The sequence below is a fragment of the Alexandromys fortis genome, unplaced genomic scaffold, assembly GCF_014885135.2.
Source record: "Alexandromys fortis isolate MF-2015 unplaced genomic scaffold, M_Fortis_MF-2015_v1.1 scaffold_64, whole genome shotgun sequence".
NCBI lineage: Eukaryota > Metazoa > Chordata > Mammalia > Rodentia > Cricetidae > Alexandromys > Alexandromys fortis.
This window is the reverse complement of record NW_026067976.1, coordinates 8,844,067-8,850,768: the sequence shown is the minus strand read 5'-3', so window position 1 is coordinate 8,850,768 and position 6,702 is coordinate 8,844,067.

Sequence of the window (6,702 nt, the reverse complement as noted above, 5' to 3'; positions counted from 1 at the left end):
GACGGACACAACCTGATTGAAACACAGTGATCACCCACTTTTCATTTTGCTTCCTTTCTTTCTTACATAGATGTGTGTCAGAATTAAAGCGTTGCCTTTCGGGGAGGAGAATTCAGAATCTTCTCAATGGGTTCTAATCATTAGCTCTGTTTAAGATGGCATATTGTACCAGCTCCATAATATCTAAGGGGATAATGTGATGAGCTTTATTGTATTCTAAAGATTGCCTAAGGGCTGTGAATAAGCAATGCTTTGTGTGCACAGAAAAATAAGATGTAAAAATCTCTACTTCAATTGTGCAAGTGGCCATTCTTATGTTGTTAGCATGTGAGTGCACTGCTATTATTGATACTGGTCAACAGAGATAAAGACAGCCATGTTGATTGGTTAAATTGCATTACTTTGTAAGCAAATAAGATCCTGATTAGCTTTTCTGAAACTGCTTTTGTTTTGATGTCAGCATATATTATTTGGGCTCAGGTGCAAGGTCACAACAAAGTCACAATTCTTGTCACACTTTGTGAAAATGAAAGCTTCACCTTGCTGGAACACAGCTGTTACTGCCTGTTTGCCACTGTGTTCCCACCACCCATGCCACAGCTCACCTCCCAATTCTAGTATCTTCGAGGTCTGCAGAGAAGGAGTAAGACAAAGGACACTGTGTTGTGGATAACATCAAATATATTCATTTCACTTCAACAGCATTCTCTTACCGCTTGTCAGCCATTTGTGTACTTCAAAATAAATATAATAAAATCTTGTTACATTAGTTCCTGTTTTTCAAAGATGTTTTCTTTTTTCCTTTTTTTTTTTTTTTGACAAAGACTGACTCTGTTTCCCCAGATGGGCTGGGACTCACTATATAGACCAGGCTGACCTAAAATCCACAGAAATCCATCTGCCTATGCCTCCCCCTGTACTGGAATTAAAGATGTGTACCACCACATCTGGCCTTTACCTTGTATTCTAATATAATGTGCATTTTCTTTTCTTTTATTTTGTGCAATGAAACAATGTTCCAAAGATGAAATATTTGTGCTAACCATAACAAATATTCTACTAAAAATTTGTTAAAAAATAATAGTAATAATAATCATAACACCACAGAACATAGATAGTTTGATATCCCAGCTTAGGATACAGAAACAAGATTAAAGTTATATTCACCACCTTTCTTTACTTCAAACAATATGAGGCTAGGGAGACAAAATACATGACAGAATATGTTAAATGATACATATAAAACAGTGCTTTAAAGTTTCTCAGGTAGCATTATTAGGTTGATTCTCTTTGAACACAAAAACATGTTAAAATATTACATATTTATTTATAACATTTTAGAGATGTTATTACATACGTTTTTTGAATAGACTATCAATGAAAGAAAACAGCCCACTTCATATTTTGGACAAGTTAATATCTACTCATTTGAGAACTTTCATTAATCACATACTTAATCTCAGGGTTAGTTAAAGGCTCTATGAACTTCTGGATTAGAAAGTCAGGATTAGAAAATTGAGAAGTTAAGATTTGACATTGGCTTCAAGGAATCTCATCAAATATAAAAGCAGAGAAGGGGGGCTGGAGAGATGGCTCAGCAGTTAAGAGCATTGCCTGTTCTTCCAAGGGTCTTGAGTTCAATTCCCGGCAACCACATGGTGGCTCACAACCATCTGTAATAAGTAAGGTCTGGTGCCCTCTTCTGGCATGCAGGAATACATGTAGACAGAATATTGTATATATAATAAATAAATAAATATTTTTTTAAAAAAGCAGAGAAGGGTATTTTCCGAATGTCAGCATAAGCAAAGGCACAGTGTTTTAACACAACACAGAACATTCAAAAATCTAAAGTGGGTCAATATGGCTACAGCACAGACTTGATGGAAGGGAGTAGAAAGTTGATTGAGAATGAAACCACAGAGCACTCTAAGTGAACATTTTGTAACACATTCTACAAAAAAAAAAAGAGAGAGAGAGAGAAAAAAAATGGGTGTGGGGGAGGTGTCACATGCGAGATGCAGCTACAAAAATGACAGCTGTGGTAGAAATCTGCCAATAATATTGATGATAGGAGAGACCAGAAGAGTGAATATGGAATAATTCACGGGAGAGAGAAGTCCTACCTGAAATACAGACATAAATAATCTCACTATGGGGCACTACACGCTTTATCTTATAAATATAGCCAATTTGCTTCTCTGTTTTTCGTGGATGCTTGTAGTTATACAGTTCTATGGGGAGACCTTATAACTTTTCTTGACCAGATGGCCATGTTTTGTTCTCTAAGTAATGACGAATAATGTTCATTTGCTGTCGTAGAGAACTGCCGTACTAACACTCTTGGTGTTCTCTTACAAAGCATAGTGAGGTCATTACATACTCATGAAAAATCAAATTCCAAACCACTTAAAACGCATCCTTTCCTGCGGCATTGGCTCATTTCATGCCAGTGCCACAAGTGAACTCAGCTATTCTCTAAGCAAAGTGAATGAGAAACACAAGAGTCCCAGACTGGGCCACCAGAATCCGTGGTGCTTGCTTGTAACATCAGCATGACTACATAGTGATAACCTGGCCTCAGAGAGAGAGGAAGGAGGGAGAGGGAAAGAAAAGATCTATTAAATTTGTCTGGCCCTCAGTTGCTATACATCCTGTCTTTATTTTCAGCAGCATATTTTAGAAATAGTGATATCGTATTGCTTATTTTAATTTTTAAAATTGGAGGAAAGGGGGAAATTTTGAGACCTTTGAAATAAGTATTCCATGATTTGGTTATAAGATACTTGTTCTTCACACAGTACATGAGTATTCAATTATGTTATGTATTTTCATTTTTTACTGTATTCAGAACAAAATTGTTATTAACCAAACAACCAAGAAATGTAGTATAAAATTGGGCAAAGATATGATATAAAATATGAAAATACTTGGCAAAACCAAGAATATGCTTTATAAAAAGAGATGAAATTTAATGAGAAAAATATATAAAATATAGTGGTAAAAAACAAATGGAAAATACAAAGTAGAAGAAGATAAGAACTAACAAAATTCTTCACAAATAGTCAGAGGGTTAAACATAAGTTATTAGTGTAATGTTAAAAAGAGAAAATGGTTATGTAACTCACAAAGCAGGGATCTGCTGGTTGTTGGGATGCAGCACAAAGAGACAGAAATCTGGTGGGCATAAGTTCCATCTAAAGTCTTAATTCAACTTTAAGTCCACATTTGAAGGGAGCCATTGAAAATTATGATGTACTACTGGAACAGGTCTTTTTCTGAACTGCCGGCTTCCTGAACAATGACACGGAGACTTACTGTTAAGTATGAAAGCTTGGCCTTAGCTTAGGCTTGTTCCCAACTAGCTCTTGAAACTTAAATTATTCAATTTATATTAGTCTACATTCTACCATGTGGTACCTCTCCTCAGTACCGTAGTCCCACAACCTTCTCCCCATCCAGTGGGCAGACCCTCAAACCCCCTTCTCAGATTCTTCCCCCAAGATACTTTCTCTCTCTAGAAATCCTGCCTATCCTTTCCTGCCTAGCTATTGGCCATTCAGCTCTTTATTAAACCAATCAGAAGGTGCCTTAGGCAGGTGAGGAAAAGCAGCCACATCTTCACACAGAGTGATCATATACCCCACAATACACTACTTCATCTTTATTATAAAAGACATAATCACTATCCAAAGAGAGAATCTTGGAGACATCCTTGAATTCTCCCATCTTATTCAATTCTCACATCTAATTAATAGCAATTTTGTTAATGTGGTTATTAATGAAGCGTAATTAATAAAAACTCAGAGGTAGAAATTGGGGTTCAACCTGAAGATCCAAAAATTAAGGCCACCAGCCTCAACCTTGATTGGAAATGGTGATCATGTCTCCAGGAGTCTCAGAATGAGACTGTGTCTGAGAACTGTTTCCTCCCGTTTTATAGTCCTCTCTAGTAATTGAAGGTGCGCAACACTGGGATTAAAGGCACACCCTGCTCAGTTTCTATGGCAAACTATTATGGCTACTGGAATTAAAGGTGTATGTTTACCATTACCTGGCCTGTAAGGCCAGTGGGGCTGTTTTACTCTCAGTTAGTCTTTAGTTATTAAAATACAATTGAAATGCCACTACATATTAGCTATTAACTACTGTATTATAAGCACTAAACCTAGCATTTGAGGCTATGACTCCACTGGATTTTGCCCCAGCTGACTTTTGGCAAGGTTTACAGACACTTTGGCTACTCCAAATGTGGTTGCAATCTAATAGGCAGAGGTGTAGAAATGTCACTGTCATCCTGGGGATTGCAGGACACAAGCACGGGGCTGACAGTGGTCATGCTGAGAAACCTTCGTGTGTATATAAGGATTTTCAACAAGATTTATAGTGTGCCTGGCCTCGTGTAGTTTACAAATGAATAGACCTACTACACCTACGCATGTGCATGCTTTTGCACCACACACACACACACACACACACACAGACAGAGTAGGGTGTCTGGAGTTTAGACAGTCTAGGCTCTGGAAATGCTACAAAGTAGTGATCTAGGACAAGAAAAACACATGCAAGGTGATCGTCATGGAAATGAGATTTTAAAAACTGTTTTATTAGAGATGGCTGACTCACATTTGGAGATGGCTCTACCTAGGGAAGAACTAGCACAACCTGCACATCGGGCTGTAGCTGCCTAGCATCCCCTTCCTCCCTGTTCATTTAGCTTTTCCACATTGGCAGTCTTTTTTTGTTTGAAATCTAAAGTGCAGTCACTACCCTCAGGCACTAAGCCCCGTGCTCAGTCTCTAAGGTTTATCCATCTTGCAAGAAATTTGTGACCTTTCACATTTCCATGTTTTCTGCTCCCCACATCCCCTGGGCATCTCTATTCAATTCCTAGCCCTTAGGAGTTGAGCTCTTTTCAAGTCCACACAAAAGTGAAATCAGTACTTTTCTTTCTGAATCTAAACTAACTCACTAGGTGGTGTGTCTCAAATTCATCACTAACAAATGACAAGGCTTTCTTCCTTTTAAAGGTTAGATAATATTTCATTGTAAGCATACACATTTTTATCTAATCATCTTTTTGTAATGATTTTTTTTTTGTAAACTAACAAATAAAGCTTGTCTGAAGATCAGAGTGCAGAGCTAAACCACTAGTTAGCCATAGAGGTCAAACAGAGGTGGCACATGCCTTTACTCCCAACACTCCTGAGACAGAGGCAGAGAGATCTCTGTGAGTTCAAGGCCACCCTGGGCCACATGAAACTGAACCAGTCTAAATGAGAAACAGAGCACTGAGTCCGGAAATGATAGTTTATACCTTTAATCCCAGTACTTGGGAGTCATGTGTTTTTAATCCCAGCAGTAGGGAGGTGGAGACAGGAGTGATACAGCTAGGTGGAGAGAGGAATATAAGGTGGGAGGAGACAAGAGCTCCTGTGCAGTCTGAGGATAGTCTGAAGAGGCAGTCTGAGGATTCAGTCTGAGGAGGCAGTCTGGGGATGCAGTCTGAGGATTCGTAGAGACAGGATCACCCCTTTTGTCTAAGTGTTGGAAGAGGTAAGAAATCTCTTAGTGGCTGGCCACTCTGCTTCTCTGATCTTCAGCATTAACCCCTATAACTGACTCTGGGCTTTTCTTACTAAGAACAATTAGAATTCAGGCAACAATCTGTCATTGGGCATTTATATTGCTTCCTGTGCCTCTGCTTTTGTGAACAATGCTATTGCAAGCACAAGCTTTCAAACACCTCTTTGAGATCCTCATTGCAGGTCTTGGCTACATACCCAGAAATCAGATGACTGGGTAGTCAGTCGCCTTTTGTATCTGCACCCTCACCAATGCATGCTATCTTCCGGTCTCAAGGAGCAGTTTAGCAGATGTCAGTTGACATCCCTTGACTGTACCTCTGACATTAGGGATACTGAGCAGTTTCATAAACTGCTGGCTTTCATATGTTACAGAAATGTGCGTTCAGATCCCGTGACCTTTGTAACTGGGTGAGAGCTTTACCAGTGACTTCGATTGCCATTCTTTTTTTTTTTAACTTTCTTTCTATTTATTCTTTGTGTTTTTCACATCATGCATCTCAATCCCATTCATTTCCCGGTCCATTTATATCTGCCATCTGCCCTTTCAAGACTTCCCCCCTAAATAAAATAAAATAAAAAGGAGGGCATCTTTCCCTCATCCATGCCACCACTTGGCAGACGAGAGGGACACAACCTGCTTTCCCATTCCCATGCCCCCAGGGTCTTGCCCATGCTGCTGTATGAACAGGGTCAGCTCTATTTTGCTTCCCATGTGAGGTATAGAACCCTTTCTCCTGAGTACGTCATCTAGTGGTGAGCAGGACCTGTTCTCCCTAGTGCTGAGGGCCTTTTTTTATATATTTTGCATATCAACCTGTCAAATAGGTGTTTTATAAATATTATCTCCCAGTCTGTGTATGCCTTTCCAGGCATTTAATTAGTTTTGGGATTTGCGTTTGGTTTTTGTTTGTTTGGTTGGTTGGTTTTGGGTTTTTGCTATGCAAACTTTTTCATTTCCTAACACTTGCTTTTTAAAATAAGGATGGGTATGCACAGGTTACAGCCCATTTGTGGAGCTCACAGGACAACCTGCATGGACAACCTGGGTGGACAACCTGCATGGACAACCTGCATGAGTCAGTTTTCTCCTTCCACTGTGAGGGTTCCAGGGACT